This window comes from Peromyscus californicus, unplaced genomic scaffold (genome assembly GCF_007827085.1).
Source record: "Peromyscus californicus insignis strain IS unplaced genomic scaffold, ASM782708v3 Scaffold_9__1_contigs__length_137607984, whole genome shotgun sequence".
Classification (NCBI taxonomy): domain Eukaryota; kingdom Metazoa; phylum Chordata; class Mammalia; order Rodentia; family Cricetidae; genus Peromyscus; species Peromyscus californicus.
Window position 1 is genome coordinate 73,865,345 of NW_026294617.1, and position 21,045 is coordinate 73,886,389.

At 44.0% G+C, this 21,045-nt stretch overlaps 1 protein-coding gene across 1 annotated transcript in view; it reads left to right on the forward strand.

The window, feature by feature from the left end:
• The first annotated feature begins 377 nt into the window (after window positions 1-377).
• Window positions 378-21,045, forward strand: part of Anp32e (acidic nuclear phosphoprotein 32 family member E) — a 39,211-nt gene continuing 18,543 nt past the window's right edge. The window contains exon 1 of the mRNA XM_052731275.1: window positions 378-564. The gene's annotated coding sequence lies outside the window, so the exon portion shown is untranslated. The remainder of the gene's footprint in view (window positions 565-21,045) is intronic.

The following is a 21,045-nucleotide window of genomic DNA, read 5'->3' on the forward strand; positions in this document are numbered from 1 at the left end:
ACCGAGTGAAACCTGCCACCGTGGAGTTAGCCAGTGGAGCATGGAGGCTGCGTGGCGTCTCAGGAATGTGAGCTGTTGAGCGCTCCCCCACGGGACTGGAAATCCCGATCGGAATGTACATCCTAAGTCCCTCATTAGTGAGTGTGAAAACCACAGATAATTTCAAGCTAGATGGTGAAATCTGTCTCCTCCATACCCTTCGCTCACTAGCCTAGGGCATGCACCTACGTGAGGTCCTTCTGCCCTCCTGGTTCCTAACAAGTAGCAATAAATAGCCAAAACAAAGGGAGCCGAAGCCAAACAAGGGCACAGGATAAAAGCCAAATGAACAGAATAATGCATGTGCTGGGTCATCACTCCTGCGGAGACAGGAGCTCCGAGCGCTTTTCTGTCCCGTGACTAAGCTTCAGAGCAAGCCTGATGTTTTGTTTTGTTTTTTTTTATATAACCTTTTTTATACTTTCATCGCTTTGCGAATTCTTCATCCCCTATAGAAAAGTTTCCGTCTTGAAGTCGTTCCAAAGCTCCATCCATCCCATCTAGGAAGAATAAAAGATGTAAAATGTAAGTTAAGACGTCTTTGGAATGGGATAAGTTATAGGAGGTGGGGTGGGGGAGGGAGAGCAGATACATATTTCACAAGGTAGGAAAGAAGGGGTTGGGATAGAATGACCGGGTCAGGCCGGAGGTCCCCTGGAGCATCTGCGACCGAGATTCAGCTTCCCGGGCAGGAAGTGCGTCTCGCCTGGCGCCACCTCCTGGCTTACCTATGAATTTTTAAATTTTAAAATGTGGGATTCCTTCTGGACAGCAGTCGGTGCTGGACGTTTGGGGACTTTGCCTACACGATTGAACGTCGCTTCATAAAAGAAATCTTAGCTCCTAGTCAACACTTCGGTTCCCCGAGCAAGCAGCCTGTCCCGGAGGTCCGATTCCCCCAAAGGAACAAAGGCTGGTGTCTAGGAGAGGGAGAAAGAACCGCCCTCCTCCGACTTGACTTTTTGTTTGGCTCTTGGTCGTTGCTGTGAACACATTGCTTTCTAGCTGCGTGGATTTGGAGTAGGTGGAAAGGAAGTACGTGAAAAGGGGGAAGGGAAAGAGGAGAAAGGTGACTGAGTTATCCGACCTCCTCCAGGGAGTTTCTTCTCAAACTCCCGAGTCTTTGTTTGGGTTTTTCCCTTCTCGCTCCCAAGCCCTCTGCTCACCCTGCGCCTGGCCCAAAGCCCACCAAACCCGAGACATTCCACTGCCGTATGGCGCCATCTCCTGTCCTTGCAAGGCAGTGAGACGTGAATGTCAGATCACAACTGTTTGTCTTTTCTTAAAAGTTCTTAACTTGGATATTTAAACTCACTGCTTTAGAATGCTCCTGTGGCAAATCCTCTCAGTGCCCTGAGTTTGCGTGGTAGGGTACAAGATTCAGTAAAGTTAAAACAACAATTGAGGAGACAGATTAGATGAAATTAGATTTTCTAGAAAAGCTAATAACAAAAACAAACAAAAAGAAACGCTAACAACGTTGTTGCTGAGATCATATAATGGAGGTACAAACATTCTAATTTTATAGGTAATAAAATCACATTTAGTATTACATGCTTGCCTTCTGCAAGCACAGAAGTGTTTACAAATTACAGTTTTCGGTAAATTTGTCGTCAGAAATATTGCAGATGTGTGTGTGTGTGTGTGTGTGTGTGTGTGTGTGTGTGTGTAATTTATTTGTATTTTATGTACATTGGTGTTTTACCTGAAGGTATGTCTGTGTGAGGGTGTAGGATCCCCTGGAACAGGAGTTACTGACAGCTGTGAGCTACCACGTGGGTGCTGGGAATTGAACTCGGGTCCTCTAGAAGAGCAGCCAGCGCTCTTAACTGCTGAGCCATCTCCTCTGCAGGTTTTTTTTTTCTTTTAATTAAAAAGTAATTTTCTGTCGTGAATTGATTACATGCACAGAACACCGCTAGGTTTATGAATGCTTGTGGATTAAATGAATGAATCTATCTCGTCTGTGGAACAGCATTGGCAGTTGTCCACCTCTGCCGTTTCACAGACCTTTAGACCAGCAGGGCCCTTGGGCATCCATCCAAACTCCTTGTTATGCTCAGGGGAGAATGAATTTTGAGGGATTTAGGGATTCAGCTGTGGTTGATGAGAAAGCTGCGGGGCTAAATCAGCAAGAGAATCCAGGCTTCCATGAGCATTCCTCAGCACCACTGGCTCACAAACATTGGTGCGCACTGGAGTCACCTAGAAAGCTTGTTAACACAGATTTCCAGCCTGCATCCTCATAGCTTGTTTGTTTGTTTGTTTGTTTGAGACGGGTTATCTCTACATCGCCCTGGCTGTCCTGAAACTCACTGTGCAGACCAGGCCAGCCTTGGACTCACAGAGATCCACCTGCCTCTGCCTCCCAAGTGCTGGGATTAAAGGTGTGTGCACCACACCTGGCCTATCTCAGTTCTGTAAGTCCAGACGTTTGCATTTCTTTTTACATTTATCTATCTATCTATCTATCTATCTATCTATCTATCTATCTATCTATTTATTTATTTATTTATTTGGTGTGGTTATGCATGTGCACACTCATGCCATGGTATATGTCTAGAGATTTACTTTATTTTTACATTTACTCATTTTTGTGTACGTGTGTGGGCACTCATGTAGAGGTCAGAGAACAACTTGTGGAAATTAGTTGTAACGTGTGTGTTTGGGGGTTGAACATAGGTCTTTAGGCTTAACAGCAATCACCCTTTCCCACTGAGCCAGTTTGCTGGTCCCCAGAGTCTACATTTGTAGCAGGTTCCTAGGTGAGATTAGATGGTGCTGGTAGTCTGCAGGACTTCCCCTGAGAGCACCTGCCCCATCCCACTACAGGAGCGGATGAGGTGAGTTGGCTGTTCTTTGTAGAGATTAAAACCACCAATTCACTCTGCGGCCACCATATTCTCTGAGCTTAGCAACAATTCCCTCACAAACGCATTTTAGGTACTTCTAGGTGCTGGGTACCAGTCACGACTTAGAAATGAACAAGTGAGTAAGACATGATCTTTGCCCTAAAACACTCCCGAATCTCAAAGGGATGCAGATTTTGTCCAGTGTCTAAACTAGACAGTGTGAGTGTCCATACAGCATCGGACAGAAGTGTGAGGGAGCCGGGGTGCTGCAGGAATGAGGAGCATTCAGACTTCTTTTGCCTACGCCAGTCTTTCTGTGGATGGCAATGTAACATTGTGATTTAACCAGAGCGGATCACCCATAATAACGTAACAGCGGCCACTTGAAGGTGGGCAGCGCCATAGCATCCTCTCTGAGAGTGACACCACAGGGTAGGCTACCAAAGGAGGGTCCTCCCTGATATATGCAGCAAACTGTGTCCTGTGGGAAAAGGCTGTTGGGGCCCAGGGGGTGATAATGTCTTCCCCCTGTTCTGGCTGCCTCATCCTGCCTGTCTTTTCCACTTCCTCCTTATGCTCTGCCTTCTGTCTAATTCAAGCTTGTGCACTAACACCCTAACAAGGTTCTTCTTGACAAGGAGAGATCCAGCCCCCTCTCCTCATGTAACCTAGGCTAGACGCAAACTCTCTGTGTAGCTGAGGCTGACCTTCAATTCTTCATCCTCCTGCCTGAGTTCCCAAACACCAACGGTATGTAATCTGTGCCTGATTGAAACTTTTTTTATTTTATTTTTTTTAATTTTTAAAGATTAATTAATTTATTTTATGTTTATGAGTATTTTCCCTGTAGGTGTGTAGAGGAACATGTGGATAGAGTGTCTGTGGAGGCCAGAAGAGGGTTTGGGATCCTCTGGAACTGGAGTTAGAGATGGTTGTGATCCCCTTGTAGATGTTAGGAATTGAACCCTGGTCCTCTGCAGGAACAGCCAGTACTCTTAATCACTGAGCATCTCTCCAGCCTTTTATTTATTTATCTATCTATCTATCTGTCTGTCTGTCTGTCTATCTATCTATCTATCTATCTATCTATCTATTTATTTATTTATTTATTATTTATTTATTTATTTTCCAGACAGGGTTTCTCTGTTCAGGCCTGGCTGTTCTGGAACTCACTCTAGACCAGTCTGGCCTTGAACTCAGAGATCTGCCTGTCTCTGCCTCCCAAATGCTGGGATTAAAGGTGTGTTCCACCACTGCCCAGCTTATTATTCCATTTATTCATCTATCTACATCTTTTATTGAATGCTGAAAGGAAGCACATTACAAAGATTGACTTTTCGCTCCTGATTTCTCTCTCCCTCTGCTCCACCTGCCCCTCTCTGTTCGGGAACCAAAGTTAGGACCTCGCACACGCTGGGCAAACACTCTAACACTGAGCGCACACTCCATGTCGATCCCATTCCCTTCTTGTTGTTGTTACTGTTTTTATATTACCTCCCTTTCTCAGACGAGGCTCTCACCGAGTAGCTCAGATCGGCCTTCAACGCCAGATTCTTCTGCGCATGCTTCCTGAGCGCTGCGGTTATAGCTCTGTATCAGCACGCCTGGCCCGATTTACTCCTGTTTCGTTTTTATTTTTTCGATTTTGGGAACTGAACCCAGGGGCCTTGTGTGATGGACAAGGGCTTAAACACTGAGGGTTAGCCTCAGCTCTCTTGTTTCTTCTTCTTCTTCTTTTTTTTCCAGACAAGGTTTCTCTGTGTAGCTTTGGTGCCTGTCCTGGAACTCACTCTGTAGCCCAGGCTGGCCTCAAACTCACAGAGATCCGCCTGCCTCTGCCTCCCGAGTGCTGGGATTAAAGGCGTGCTCCACCAACTTCTGGCTTCTCTTGTTCTTTTTTTTTTTTTTTTTTTTTTTTTGTTTTTCGAGACAGGGTTTCTCTGTGTAGCTTTGCGCCTTTCCTGGAACTCACTTGGTAGTCCAGGCTGGCCTCGAACTCACAGAGATCCGCCTGGCTCTGCCTCCCGAGTGCTGGGATCAAAGGCGTGCGCCACCACCGCCCGGCCTCTTGTTACTTCTTATTTTGAGATAAGAGTCTCACCAAATTGCCCAGACTTGCCTCTCCAGTGGCAGGAATAAAGGCTTTTTCAAAAAACAAAAAGAGCCCGGGAGATAAATAGCACAGGAGAGAAAGTGCTTGTCTTGTAAGCATGAGGCTAAGGGTTCAGATCTCTGGAGCCTGTGTAAATATGGACAGGTTTGGTGGCTGGGAGCAATCGAGGTAGACCTTGTAAACCTGTGGTAAACTTTGGACACACACACAAAGGTGCACACCATACACCCCCCCACACAAACATGCATATCCCCCCCAATAATAAAAAGAAAAAAATAGTAGTACTTGGAGTTGGCCCCAGAATAGTGGGGAACTTCAGATCTCAGCAAAGAATAATTAGTTTTCCCCCTCCTTTGTTATTTAATTTTTAAAAAGAAAAAATGTTTTCATTATAATATTCTTTAAAAATCATTAAAATATTATAGAATATTTTAAAATTTTGGTTGGAATAAAATTTATTTCATCTGTGTGTAAACAAGATATTTAATAGTTTTGTTTGTTTGTTTTCTTTTTTTAAGATGATGTCTTACCACATAGCCCTGGCCTGGAACTCACTATGTAGATCAGGCTGGCCTAGAATTCACCAAGATCCAAGTGCTGTGATTAAAGGCATGCACCCCCACGCCTGGCTAATTATGGCATTTTGGAAATGCATGTTAAATCAGGGGCTGTCGAGATGGCTCAGGCATTAAAAGCACTTGCTGCTCTTCCAGGAGCAGAATTCACCTCTCAGTACCTATGCCGGGCTGCTCACAACCACCTCTAACCCAGCTTCAGGGAATATGACCCCTTCCTCTGCCTCCACTGCACCTGCACACACATGCAACATCCATTCATACACAGACACAGTGATGCTGTTTTCCTTTTGGTTTTTGTTTTGGTTTCTGGAGACAGGATTTCTCTGTATAGCTCTGGCTGTCCTGGAACTCACTCTACAGACCAGGGTGGCCTCAAACCTAGAGACCCCCCTGCCTTTGCCTCCCAATTGCTGTGTACTACTACCACCTGACCATGAATACATATCTTAAAATGTGCATTTATCGGGCTGGAGAGATGGCTCAGAGGTTAAGAGCACTAACTGTTCTTCCAGAGGTCCTGAGTTCAATTCCCAGCAACCACATGGTGGCTCACAACCATCTGTAATGAGATCTGGTGCCCTCTTCTGACCTGCAGGGATACATGCAAACAGAACACTGTAAACATAATAAATAAATAAATCTTTAAAAAAAAAATGTGCATTTATCAGGTAAGTTAGACTGTGTGCCAGATGCAACAATTGTACAGAGGAAGAAATGGACTAATTAGCAGTAAGATTTGTTTTTTAAACAAAAGACCCAGGATATCTAAAAGAATCCTGTACAATAAAGCAACCTCTGGAGGCATCACCATCCCTGACCTCAAGCTCTACTATAAAGCTACAGGAATAAAAACAGCTTGGTACTGGCATAAAAACTGACATATAGACCAATGGAATCGAATTGAAGACCCTGACATTAATCCACGCACATATGAACACCTGATTTTTGACAAAGAAGCCAAAACTATACAATGGAAAAAAGAAAGTATCTTCAACAAATGGTGTTGGCATAACTGGATGTCAACATGTAAAAGCTTGCAAATAGATCCATATCTGTCATCATGCACAAAACTCAAGTCCAAGTGGATCAAAGACCTCAACATAAATCCAGTTACACTAAACTTAATAGAAGAGAAAGTAGGAAGTAGTCTTGAACACATTGGCACAGGAGATCACTTCCTAAATATAACACCAGTAGCACAGACACTGAGAGCAACAATTAATAAATGGGACCTCTTGAAACTGAAAAGCTTTTGTAGGACAAAAGACATGGTCAATAAGACAAAAAAACAGCCTACAGAATGGGAAAAAACCTTCACCAACCCCACATATGACAGAGGACTGATCTCCAAAGTATATGAAGAACTCAAGAAATTAGACATCAAAATACTGAACAATCCAATTAAAAAGTGGACTATAGAGCTAAACAAAGAAGTCTCAAAAGAAGAATCTCAAATGGTTGAAAGACATTTAAGGAAATGCTCAACATCTCTAGTCACCAGAGAAATGCAAATCAAAACGACTCTGAGATACCACCTTACACCTGTCAGAATGGCTAAGATCAAAAACACTTGCCGGGCGGTGGTGGCGCACGCCTTTAATCCCAGCACACGGGAGGCAGAGCCAGGCGGATCTCTGTGAGTTCGAGGCCAGCCTGGGCTACCAAGTGAGTTCCAGGAAAAGGCGCAAAGCTACACAGAGAAACCCTGTCTCGAAAAACCAAAAAAAAAAAAAAAAAAAAACACTAATGACAGTCAATGTTGGAGAGGATACAGAGCAAAGGGAACTCTCCTCCACTGTTGGTGGGAATGCAAACTTGTACAACCACTGTGGAAATCAGTATGGCGGTTTCTCCCAAAAATGGGAATCGATCTACCTCAAGACCCAGCCATACCACTCTTGGGCATATATCCAAGGAATGCTCAATCATACCACAAAGATACATGCTCAACTATGTTCATAGCAGCATTATGCGTAATAGCCAGAACCTGGAAACAACCTAGATGCCTGTCATCTGAAGAATGGATTAAGAAAATGTGGTACATATACACAATGGAGTACTACTCAGCAGAGAAAAACAATGACAGCATGAAATTTGCAGGAAAATGGATGGAACTAGAAAATATCATCCTGAGTGAAGTAACCCAGATTCAGAAGGACAAACATGGTATGTACTCACTCGTAAGTGGATACTAGATACAAAGCAAAGGACAATCAGATTGCAACCCACAGATCCAGGGAGGCTACATAGCAGGGGGGACCCTAGGATGACTGTGGCTTATAAGTTTTGGTTTTACCCAATCACTGGGCAAGCTTTAGTGAAACATTTTACTATTATGATAAGAATTTGGGGCTGAAGAGATGGCTCAGTGGTTAAGAGCACTGACTGCTCTCCCAGAGGACCCAGGTTCAATCCCCAGCAACCACATGGCAGCTCACAACTGTCTGCAACTCCAAGACCTGACACCCTCATACAGGCAAAATATCAATATACATAAAATAAGAATAAATAGTATTAAAAGAAAAGCTGGCCGGGCGGTGGTGGCGCACGCCTTTAATCCCAGCACTCGGGAGGCAGAGCCAGGCGGATCTCTGTGAGTTCGAGGCCAGCCTGGTCTCCAAAGTGAGTTCCAGGAAAGGCGCAAAGCTACACAGAGAAACCCTGTCTCGAAAAAAACCAAAAAAAAAAAAAAAAAAGAAAAGCTGAAAAGCCAAAAAGGAACACTGTAAAAAAAAAAAAAAGGATAAGAATTTGTACTATATCAAGCTGATGAAAGAAAATGTTAGCCATACTTTCAGGAGGGGAGGCTAAAATCTTTTTAGATTATGAATTAGCCTATAGAAAAATGTCTGCCGTAAATCAAACGGTGAAAGGGAAGATAAATAGGAATCTCACTTACACAACGTAAGTAAAACATAGCTCTCTGATCAGATGAAGTTAGGTTTATTCTACATCCCAGAATCTAATCAATATTTATATGTATAATTCAGCTATCACTTGGCTTAAAAGGGCTTATTGGGAAGTGTTATCACACTATTTTCTACAGAGAAAATATTTTACTGTTTAAAATAACCCTGGACTTTTAAATTATAACCTGCTTTTATGTTCAAAAACAAAACAAAACTTTAAAAAGAAAAAAGAGAAGGACTAAGGTGGGGACGGGCAGATGGCTCCGTGAGTAGTGGCGCTTGCCATCCAGGCCGCTGAGCCCCACCCCTGGGACCAACAGGGCAGACCGAGGGGGCCCATTCTTGTGGGCTGTTCTCTGATGTCTACTCCCTCTTCACAGCACTCGCATACTCACAATAAACAAACGAACAAACTAAATTTAAACATATCTTTTAAAAAGCTGAAAAAAAAGTTTTGTTTTTTAAAATTTTGTGCATTATATACATACAATGTTCTAATAAGAGAAGCGAATACAAGAATGTCCCTAAAGTAATGCAATTCAAAACAAACTAACAAAAAATGTCCAAGAGGGGTGGTGTGTCCTTTTAATCCCAGTAGGAGGATCTCTGAGTTTGAGGCCAGCCTGGTCTACATAGGGAATTCTAGGGCAGCCAGGGCTACATAGAATAGAAAGACTGTCTCAAAAGAGAGAGAGAGAGAAGCTAGGGAGATGGTTCAGTGGTTAAGAGCATATCCTGCTCTGGAGAGGGCTAATGTTCAATTCTCAGCACCCATGACTGATGAGCACCTGCACTCATACGCACATCCCCTCACACAGACATGTGCATAATTTAAAATCAAATAAATCTTAAAAATTAAATCCTTATAGGCTGGTTAGAATCCGTTAGAATCCATGACACAACAGCCAATTCATTTTAACAACATGGTGCAACATATATAAAAATAAGTCATCAGAAGCCAGTCTTAGTCCAGTCCCAGTCCACAATAATGGAACTTTATATAAAAACCTTACCCATAAATAAAGATTGGTCCTGTAAAGAATAAGCTGGACACGTTCCAGATGCTTTGGGGGGGGGGCAGTGCTACCTTTTACAATTTCATTAGAGCAGGGCCGGTGAGCCAAGAAAAAAACAGGGCAAAAAGCCCTTCTGAGCTGTTGTGGCCCTAGGGATGCCGTCATAAGGGTCACTGAGGCCACGGGAGGAAGTGCCGTTACAGCTGAGACTCCACAAAGGGTCTGTCTCAAGTGCAACCACCGCAGCCCCTCATAACAAAAGGGATATTTATCGTGTTAAATAAACCAGGCACTAAAGCGAATGGAAGTAACCCTGACACCTCCTGTGCAAAGGGAGGGGATGAAAGCGGAGGGCGGTGGAGACCCATGCCCTTTTCCCTCCTGGTAGTGCCTGCCACAGGAAGAGCCAGCCAAGCAAATGCTCAAAGGCTGAAAAAGACGTGGATCACACTAGAGATTGTACAACTCGTACCTTGCCTAATATAGCTGATTTTTGTAATCAGTATCCCTTTAATTGCTAGGAAAAAGCGAAGCTACTTTTGGCATGTCTTCTCTTCCCAGTTTCAAAGTATCAGGTGGATCATAACTGGGTTGCAATTAGGATGCCAGATAAAGGTTGGTTATGTGCAGCGGTTAACGTACAAATGACCTTTTGGGCAAACAGAAATCATGACACTAGAAAACACGTAAGAAAGTTAGTTTCTGTCCATACAGTCTGGTGGCATCTTTTTTTTTTTTTTTTTTTTTTTGGTTTTTTCGAGACAGGGTTTCTCTGTGTAGCTTTGCGCCTTTCCTGGGACTCGCTTGGTAGCCCAGGCTGGCCTCGAACTCACAGAGATCCGCCTGGCTCTGCCTCCCGAGTGCTGGGATTAAAGGCGTGCGCCACCACCGCCCGGCTTATGGTGGCATCTTGATCATAGTGGAGGGGGCGGTGAAGAAGACATTTGCTGGGTAGATGGGGCTGCTTACTCATCAGACCTCGTCATTCATGTGACGTTTTCTTGTTAAGTGTGCCTCCGTGGACACTTTCCTTTCCCATAGCTGATGCTGGTACACAAGAAAAGGAAAGGAAACACAATTATTTAAGGAGAGGGAGGATGACAACTCTCCTTACAGGTATACAGAGAAGACACAGATTTATAACTCACCGCCATGCGTTACTAATAAAAGGTCCAGATTCAGCCAGGCAAAGTGGCAGATGCCCTTAATCCTAGGTGGATCTCTGAATTCGAGGCCAGCCTGGTCTACAAAGTGAGTTCCGGGACACCCTGTCTCAAAAAAGCAAAACCTGCTCTTGGCCTTAGCGTCAGCTTCCTTGAAGCTCCAGCACCATGAGAGCGAAGTGGAGGAAGAAACGCATGCGCAGCGAAGAGAAGGAGGATGAGGAAGAGGTCCAAGAAAACCAGCCTGTGCTCCGGCGGGGCTGAAGGAGCAGACAGGGATGCTGAAGGCCGGGGCGCTGGTACAAGTTGTTGGAGTGTGTGCTGCTGTTGGTGTAAGTCTCAATGGACCTGAACATCACCATCTGCTCGCAGAGACCACCTGAGAGACTTGACTGCCTTCAATAAAACCAAATCAGTCCCGCTGGCCCTCTGCCCTGGACCTATGGCGTTCCGGACTAGTTCTGTTCTCACTTGGGGCCAAGTGTAACTCGTGTACAATAAACCATCTTTCTTGCTGTCTCAGCTGAAGAATCCAAAAATAAACAAACAAACGAACACTTAGATAAATAAATAAATAAACCAGAAGAAACAAACAAACAAAACCAAAACTCCCCCCCCCCCCCCCAAAAAAAAAGAAAAATCCAGATTCGAGACTTAAGCTTATGATTGGTAAAATTTGAGAACATTTTCCCGGGGCTGGAGAGATGGCTCAGTGGTTAAGAGCACTGTCTGCTCTTACAGAGAACTCAGGTTCAATTCCCAGGACCCACATGGAAGCTCACAACTGTCTGTAACTCCAGTTCCAGGGCATCTGCACCCTCACACAGATATACATGCGGGCAAAACACCAATGCACTTAAAATAAAAATAAATCAATCTTGAAAAAAAAAGCTGAAAATAAAAGAATAATTTATCCCTAATGCCTAACAGTTGGCCTGGCAGCTCAAACCCAGAGTCTCTCAAGTATTTTGCCATTGAGTATGTCTTTTTTTTTTTTTAAATAAAGATTTATTTATTATGTATACAACATGTATGACTGCAGGCCAGAAGAGGGCACCAGATCTCATTACAGATGGTTGTGAGCCACCATGTGGTTGCTGGGAATTGAACTCAGGACCTCTGGAAGAAGAGCCAGTATTCTTAACCACTGAGCCATCTCTCCAGCCTGAGTATATCTTCTTTTTCTTTCTTTCTTTTGTTAAAATTTGTTTCTTTTGTTTTCTTTGAGACAGGGTCTCACTATGTAGCTCTGGCTGCCTTGGAACTCACTACTATGTAGACCAGGCTGGCCTCGAACTCTCAGAGATCTGCTTGCCTCTGCCTCTCAAGTGCTGGGATTAAAGTTGTGTACCACTACACCTGGACCAGTATGTTTTCTTTCTCAGTCCACCTCCTCTGACCCATTCTTGGCCCAATACTCTTTCAAGACCAAAACTCACCACAGGTGGCAGAATACGCCTATTAATCCTAGCACTCAGTGGAGGCAGAGGCAGGTGGATATCTGTAAGTTCAAGACCAGCCTGGTCTACATAGTGATTTCCCGGCCAGTCCGAGCTCCATGGTGAGACCCTGTCTCAGCAAAACCAAAGCTCTCTCAGCTCTGCCCTCAGTAACTGTTGTATGTGGGCACCACACAGTGACTCTGGCCTCGTGCAGTCACTGTTTAGCTCAGGTATAGATTCTCTGGTCACTGATACTTCTTTGCATCCGGTCAAACTGTGGGTGAGGATGCCTTCCTGTCTTCCTGTTTCTATGGCAATACTCTGGAGAATGCTCTGGCCAGACTGCTCAGTCATAGTTGGTAAGCCAGAAGCTCACACTGACTGGCTTCTGGAAGAAGCCATTGCATATTAGGTCATTCTCGCTGTGGCTCTGCCTACAGGCCACCTTCAAGCCTTTCCACTGTAGAGGGGTCAGTGAGGACCCAATACTTTAAAAAAATATATTTTATTTATTTACTTGTGTGAGGGTATCGGATCCCCTACAAGTGGATTACAGACAGCAGCTGTGAGCTGCCATGTGGGTGCTGGGAATTGAACCCAGGTCCTCTGGAAGAGCAGCCAGTGCTCTTAACCACTGAGCCATCTCTCCTGCCCCTGGACCCAATACTTTGTTGTTGTTGTTGTTGTTGTTGTTTTGAGACAGGCTTTCCCTGTGTAACAGTCCTGACTGTCCTGGAACTCACTCTGTAGTGTAGACTGGCCTCGAACTCACAGAGATCTGACAGCTTCTGTCTCCCAAGTGCTGGGATTAAAGGCGTGCGCCACCAACACCTGGCATGAATAAGTAAATTCTTTACAAAATAAAATTAAAATTTTAAGTAACACTCAATTAGGAGAAGGTGAAGACTGTAACAATGAAAAGTCAGGCACTGTGGTGCAGGTCTGGGTCCCCAGCACGTGGGAGGTTGCAGTAAGTGGGTCATGGGTTCAGGGCCAGCCTGGACTACCTAGAAAGACTATCTAAAAAATAAATAATACTAAAATTAAAAAAGCGGTAACAGAAATAAAGGTGATACCTCTCAAAACACAAAATTCTGGTTTGAAGCAATCACTGCTCACGTTAATTTGTTAATTTGAGACAAAAATCTCACTATGTAGTCCAGGTTGGCATGTAACCCTGGATCGTCCTCCACCTCCCAGGTACTAGGCTAGATGACTATGCCACCTTGTCTGCCTAACCTTCTGATGGTGACCTTTATCTTGTGATCTTCCCGCCTCCGCTTCAGGATGTATCATCATGCCCAGTTTATGTGCTCCGGGAGATCAAATCCAGGGCTTTTCACAGACCGCACAAACGCTCTACCAACTGCGCAATGTATGTCCACAGCCACATTCTGATGTCTTAGGAACTGTTTTCTGTGATGCTACATATGAATGCATATGTTTTAGGTGCATAGACATTTTAGATTTTATAAAAACAGGACCATGTCATATGCATAATTTGTGAAAGTTATTCTATATCAATAAATACAAATCCTTGCCACAATGACTTCGTAGTATTGAAATAGCATAATTTTGGGAGGCCTGATATGGCAAGCTTTGACTCAACTACTCTGGGTGGGTGAGGCAGGAGGATCGAAAGTTGAAGACCTGCCTGGGCAACTGTGCTGCATAGTTTTAGGTCAACTTGACACAAGCTAAAGTCATCAGAGAGGAGGGAGCATCAATAAGAAAATGTCTCCATAAGATTGGGCTGTAGGCAAGCCTACAGGGCATTTTCTTAATTAGCGATTGATGTGGGAGAGCCCAGGCTATGGTGGATGGGGCCTTCTCTGTGTAAAGGAGTATAGGCTGGTGGTCCTACAGTCTATAAAAAAGCAGACTGAGCAAGCCATGAGGAGCTTGTGAGCAGCACTCCTGGAGGCCTCTGTATCAGCTCCTGCCTCCAGGCTCCTGCCTCCAGGCTCCTGCCAGGTTTGAGTTCCTGTCCTGGCTTCCTTCAATGATGGACTACAGTGCAGAAGTGTGAGCCACATAAACCCTTTCCTTCCCAACTCTTTTTGGTCATGGTGTTTTGTCTCAGCAAAAGAAATCCTGACTAAGACAGCAATTTAGTGAGACCCTGTTTTTTTGAGGATAGAATCAGTGGTAGAGTCCTTGCCTGGCATCTAAAAGTCTGAGGAAGAAAAAAAGGTAATAATTTTTATTTATTCATTCATTTATTTGTCTGTTCACTCATGTTTGGTGCTATGGATTGAACACCAAGGCCTTTTGCATGCTAAGTATATATATATATATGCTCTCCCACCAAACTACACCTCCAGCCTCAGTCTGATATATTTCACTCCTTTTTGTATCTGGACTAAGTCATTTTCAGTTTTTTACCTCCGACTAACAATAATTAGAATACTCTCACTCAAGCTGGGCAGTGGTGGCACACGCCTTTAATCCCAGCACTTGGGAGGCAGAGGCAGGTGGATCTCTGTGACTGTGAGTTTGAGGGCAGCCTGGTTCACAGAGTGAGTTCCTGGACAGCCAGGACTGCTTCACAGAGAAACCCTGTCTCGAAAAATCAGAATAAAAAAAACCCACACACACACACACACACACACACACACACACACACACACACACACACACATATATATAAACTTGTCCAGTTTTTGCTTAGAAGTGGACTCTCCAGTGGGTACTGCAGTTTTCCCTTTAACACTTTACTGTGAAAAAAAGTTAAGCCAGGCTTAAGGAGGTATAATTTATATGCAGTAAAACCACCCTTTTCAGTGTGCACGTCCATGAGTTTGGACAAATCCATTGGGTAACTACCACATAATCAAGACAGAGAAGAGTTTCATCACCACCACCCACCACCACCCCCGCAATAAGTCCCTTGCACCCTTTGTATTTAACTCCTCTTCCCACACTCGTCCTTTGGCAACTACTGCTTTCTGACCCTATAATTTTGGCTTTCTCAGCACATCTTAGGGATCAAATTACACATCCTTTGGGTGTGGCTTCTTACACTTAGCATCCATCCGTGTTGTCGGGTACCGGGAATTCGCTTCACTTTATCACCGAGTTTCTGTGTGTGTAGACCAGATTTGCTCATTTATTGGCAAGCTGGAGAACATGTGGGTTGTGTCTAGATTTGCAGGATGGACCCACTTTCGATACTGACACACGAGTCTGAGTGAACGCATCTTTTTGTTGTTCTTGTGGGTCATACGGAAACTGTACGTTTAACTACACAAGGAACTGCCCAACTTTCTCGGAGTGACTGTAGGGTTTGCCGTCCCCTCCAGCTGTGTATGAGAGCTTTAGCTGCTCATTCTTGGTTCTGTGCATGTATGTATGCTGTGATGCAAGCATGTGTGTGTCTACATGTGTGGGGAGGCCAGAAGACACCCTTAAATGTCGTTCCTCAGGGTCTTGCTTTAAAAAAATGATTTAATATTTCAATACTAATAATCTCAGAGAGATGTGAATGTTGCTGTTAAGTTGACTTTCTCCCTTTATTCAGTCGGGCATTCCCGCACATACGGTGACACCACCCAAGCTTGGGTGGTGGTGGTAGTGGTGGTGATGCACACCTTTAATCTCAGCACTCAGGGAGCAGAGGGAGGCTGATCTCTGAGTTCGAAGCCAGCCTGGTCTACCCTTGTCAGTTAAATCTCTCTGAAAACACCCTCACAGACACACCCAGAGGTGTGTTTCTATGTTGATTCTAAATCCAGCCAAGTTGAGGAAGATCAATCATCATAACAACCTTGGCAAAAAATAAATTTATTAACAAGTAGGAAAATATACTTATTAGCTATGTAACAGAAGAACATATCAAAATTCTGTAGCTAGGTTTCTTGCATTGAATGTGTCTATGAACTGTGTACATTGGATTTGTATGCTAAATTTCTGTGGAACTGTCTTTTAACATAGGCCAGGAAAAGTAGATATAGGTTTAAAGACCAAAGATTCATTTATCATGTTCTGTTGTGTTAATGGATGGTCTCTAAGTTCAATGTCGAGCTATATAACTTATTGTTATGTATCCCAGCAGGGGTTAGATGAGCGGACATCTGTTTATTGTATCTTGTACATTGGTAGGAATGTTGGTGGGAGTACTGTAGGGGATGTCTCCATGGCTTAGCAGGCAAAGGGGCTTGCTGCCAAAGTGGGTAGCTTGAGTTTGATCCCAGGAACCAGCATGGTGGAAGGAGAGCAGCCGACTTCTGCAGGCTGTCCTCTGACCTTCTTCACACCACAAAAAAAGTGTAAAGGGGGAAAACATCATTAGTGTTCTCTAGGAATGGATCACGTCTGAGCCAACAGGGCCGGTCGGTACCAGCCCTCGTTTCCTGGGGAAGGATTTTACAGAATTACTGGTGAGAATTACTTCTTGGGGCTCCAAATCACTTTGGACTCTGGGGAAAGATGCTTTAGTAGCGTTAGCTTTGCTTTATTTTGTGAGTGACCACAAATTAACTAATTTGTGTTTCTGTTCTCTTTTCTTTTTGTTTTGATGTGTGTGTTTTGTTCAATAGTTCAGGCTAGCCTTGAACTCTCAGCAATCCTTCTGCCTCAGCCTCCCAAGCACTGTGATTATAGGAGCATGTTACTAACACTGCTCGTAGTTTAGAAAAGGGAAAGTTAAGAGGAAGAACAACCCATAGTTATTATTTTATTTAAAAAAAATTAAATTACTGGGTGCTGGCCGCATGCCTTTAATTCCAGCACTCAGGCAGTAGAGGCAGGTGGATCTTTGTGAGTTCAAGTCCAGCCTGGTCTACATAGTGAGTTCCAGGACAGCCAGGGCTACACAGAAAAACCTTTGTAGGGAGAAGTTTCTGTTCCGCCAGGTCCCACATCTGCTTAGTTCCAAGTAAACACACAGAGGCTTATATTAATTATAAACTGTTTGGTCTATTGCTCAGGTTTATAACTAACTAGTTCTTACACTTAAATTAACCCATAATTAGCTGGGCAGTGGTGGCATACACCTTTAATCCCAGCACTCGGGAGGCAGAGGCAGGTGGATCTCTGTGAGTTTGAGGCCCACCTTGGCTACAGAGTGACTTCCAGGAAAAGCTTCAAAGCTACACAGAGAAACCCTGTCTTGAAAAACAAAATAAAACAAAACAAAACAAAACCCCCCAAAAACAAACAAACAAACAAATTAACCCATAATTCTTGTCTATGTTTAGCCATGCATGTGGCTTGGTACCTTTTCTCAGTCCAACATTTTCATCTCACTTCCTCTGCATTTGGCTGACTACTCTGTCTCTGCCTTTCCTCTCCCCAACCTTCTCCTAGTCTGGTAATTGTCTGTGTCCTAGCCACCCCTCCCCCCAACTTCCTGCCTGGCTACTGGCCAATCAGTGTTTTATTAAACCAGTAGGAGTGACAAATCTTTACAGTGTGCAAGAGCATTATCCACAGCATTTCCCCTTTCTATCTTTTCAAAACAAAACCCCTGAATCTAATTTCCTTTGTTTAGCTTTTTTCCTGACCATTATCCATAACAATTTGTAAATAACATTTTAAACAAAGACAAACATCCATAATCCATTTTTTGGGAATGTGGGCATAGTTTTCTAGGCTACTTCCTGCTGATAGAGGGAACTGTTAATCTTATGGGGACCCAAAGAAAATTCAGGATTATGGTCAAGTCCTGACTGGAGAGTTCTGTGAGGCTGGATTATCTCAGCCAGCAGCCTTGAAGGCTTTCTGGATGCAGAACTCAGAGGAATCTGCAACAGAGGCACTCTGAAATGTTGGATCATCTAGGCCATCGGTTCTCATTGGAGATTTTTCAGGGGGTCTTGCTTGATCAAACCGTATTAACCCGGAAGCCATCCACAGGTTCTCATCTTCTGTGGAAACAAAAACAGAACCTCTTTTCCAAAGCAACATATCCTTAGACCCAAATTTTGAAGTCAAGATATCTTTAAAATATATATATGTTGGTTTAACTTAGCAGCCCTCACAATCAAAATGTCTCTCTGTAGTTAAAAATCCCCAAGACAACACAATAATGTACAGTAACAAGATGCAGCAGACTGGTAATGCCACAGCCATATGGCAAAACATAGATTAATAGAAATGGGTTAGTTTAAGATGAAAGACCTAGCTAGTAAGAAGCCCGAGCCATAGACCCTAGCAGCTTCTTTATTAACCAACGGTAGCAGCATATATTCACAGCATACAGAAAGACCATCCCACAGCAAACCTTGTCTTGAAAAAGTTAAATATAAAAACTTTAAATTACGTTTATTTGTGCATTTATACACAGGTACATCTGAGTGCCACCGCTAGTGTATGGTAGTCAGAGGAAAATCTGAAGTAGTCAATTCTTGTTTCTTTTTCTTTTCTTTTTGGTTTTCCAAAAGACAAGGTTTCCCTATATAACAGTCCTGACTGTCCTGGAACTCTATCTGTAGACCAGGCTGGCCTCAAACTCAGAAATCTGCCTGCCTCTGCCTCCCGAGTGCTGGGATTAAAGGCGTGCGCCCCCACTGATGGCTGAAGTAGTCGATTCTTTCCACTGTGTAGACCAAAATGTGGAAGGCAGGAGAAAGACGATGAGTCTAAGCAGAGGGAGACGGGCAACGTAGACCTAACAGAGGCCTTAGAGCCCCACAGAGTGCTTCCAAGCTGGGACATCCCTTCACTTTTTGTAAGTCTAGCAAAATGGCAGACTAGGCCTTCCAGATTGGTGTTGATTTGGACTTCCTCCAGAAAGAGGTGTAATTCTGAGCAAGGCAATCCCCTTCCACGGTGTTGCTTGCTAGGATTATCTTCCAGCTGTACCCTCAGTAACTGGGGGAATAAGTTCTTCAGTGGCATATCCCACAGTACCACAGGATCTGTGGCTTTCAGTAGAGGGACTCAGGCATCTTGTAAGGGCCTGCGAGGGAGGGGAATAAACATCCTAAACCCACTCTCCTAAGTTTTGATTTCCTCCAGGACCAATGCCAGTGAGCCATTAAGAGTCAATGCAGTCATGGATGGAGGATGGAGAGCAAGTTTAGAGAGGGATTCTTGGTTACTGTTCTATCGCTGTGAAGAGACACTATGACCAAGGCAACTTATAGAAGAAAGCATTTAACTGGGGGCTTTCTTACAGTCTCAGAGTGAGTCTATGACCATCATGGCAGAGTGTTGGCATTGGGTGGGTGGGCAGACAGGCAGGCAGGCAGGCATGGGTCTGGAGAAGTAACTGAGAGTTTACATCCTGATCCCAAGGTAAGTGAGACAGTCAGTGGCTGAAGATGAGCTTAGGTCTTAAATGTTTTTTGTTTGTTTGTTTGTTTTGTTTTTTTGTTTTTTGAGACAGGGTTTCTCTGTGCAGTTTTGGTGCCTGTCCTGGATCTCACTCTGTAGACCAGGCTGGCCTTGAACTCACAGAGATCCATCTGGCTCTGCCTCCCGAGTACTGGGATTAAAGGTGTGCACTACCACTGCCTGGCAGGTCTTGAATGTTAAACACACGTTGACTTCAACTTTTTTTTACATTTATTTATTTATTCCTTTATTTGTGTGTGTGTGTGTGTGTGTGTGTGTGTGTGTGTGTGTGTGTGTGTGTGTGTGTGTGTCTATGCACGTACCATAGCACGAACGTGGAAGTCAGAGAACAACTTTTACGAGTCAGTTCTTTCCTTCCGCCATGGGGTTTCCAGGAATGGAAACTTAGGTTGGAAGACTTGACAAGTGTCTTTACCCACTGAGGCATCCCGCAGGCCCAAGAGTTTAATAAAATCCCGATGCTTCCTTCTTGTTGGCAAGTTAAAGGCATTGTCTGAACTATTCTACCCTCCTCCTCCTCCTCTTTTTCTTTTTGAGACAGGGTCTATGTAGCCCTGGCTGGCCTAGAACTTGATATGTAGACCAGGCTGACCTCAAAGTCACAAAGATCTACCTGCGTCTACTTTCTCTTCTATCTCTTGTTCAGCTCCCATATATATATATATATATATTAATTACACGCCCCCCGCCCGCCCCTTTCTCCTTCCGTTCCTCAGTCTCTTTAGTGGACAGCTCTTTAGTAGAAAACTCTTCCTCTCCCTCTCTTTCTCTCTCCCTCAATCACGTTTTTCTCTTCTTTTTGCTATCAGGCATGTCCTCTTGGGATACTACCCTCCCCCATGGTCAGCTCTCAGGTGGGATCAGAATTCAGGATATATTCCCAGGCTGGTCCTAAAATGTGTTTTTTCTTTTTTATCCATCTCCAGCCTGTGCCCAGCTCTTCCCTGACATTTTTGTTTTGTGTTTTGTTGTTGTTTGTTTTGTATTGTATTGTTTATGAGACAGGGTCCCACTATGTAGCTTTGGCTGGCCTGGAACTCCCTATGTAACCAGGCTGGCCTTAAACTCATAAAGATCTGCCTTCCTCTGCCTCCCGAGTGCTGGGATTAAAGGTGTGCGCCATTGGGCCCTCACTCTCCCCTTGCTGTGTATTTTGGTTGTTTTTCTATCCTGGCTTCCTTTACCATTGTTAGCATTAAAATCTAACTAACTCTTTGGATGCCCTTCAGAAGCACCATTCCATTACTTGTGCTGTTTGTTATTAAGTGCAAGCCTGTTTGTTCCTGTGCCTGGGTCAGGGTAAGGGTGTGGAGAGGTGAAGAGTCTGCTGAAGACGCAAAGGTGTCTTAGGCTGAGAAACTGAAAAATGGGAGATGTATGCTAATTCACTCACTTCCCCAAATCATCTGAATTTTTTTTTCAAGCCACCTCTTTTTTTTTTTAGATTTTTTTTTTTTAAATTTATTATGTACACAGAAGAGGGAGCCAGATCTCATTACAGGTGGTTGTGAGCCACCATGTGGTTGCTGGGAATTGAACTCAGGACCTCTGGAAGAGCAGTCAGTGCTCTTAACCTCTGAGCCATCTCTCCAGCCCCCTCATCTGGAATTTTAAAGGAATGTGGCAGAATATAA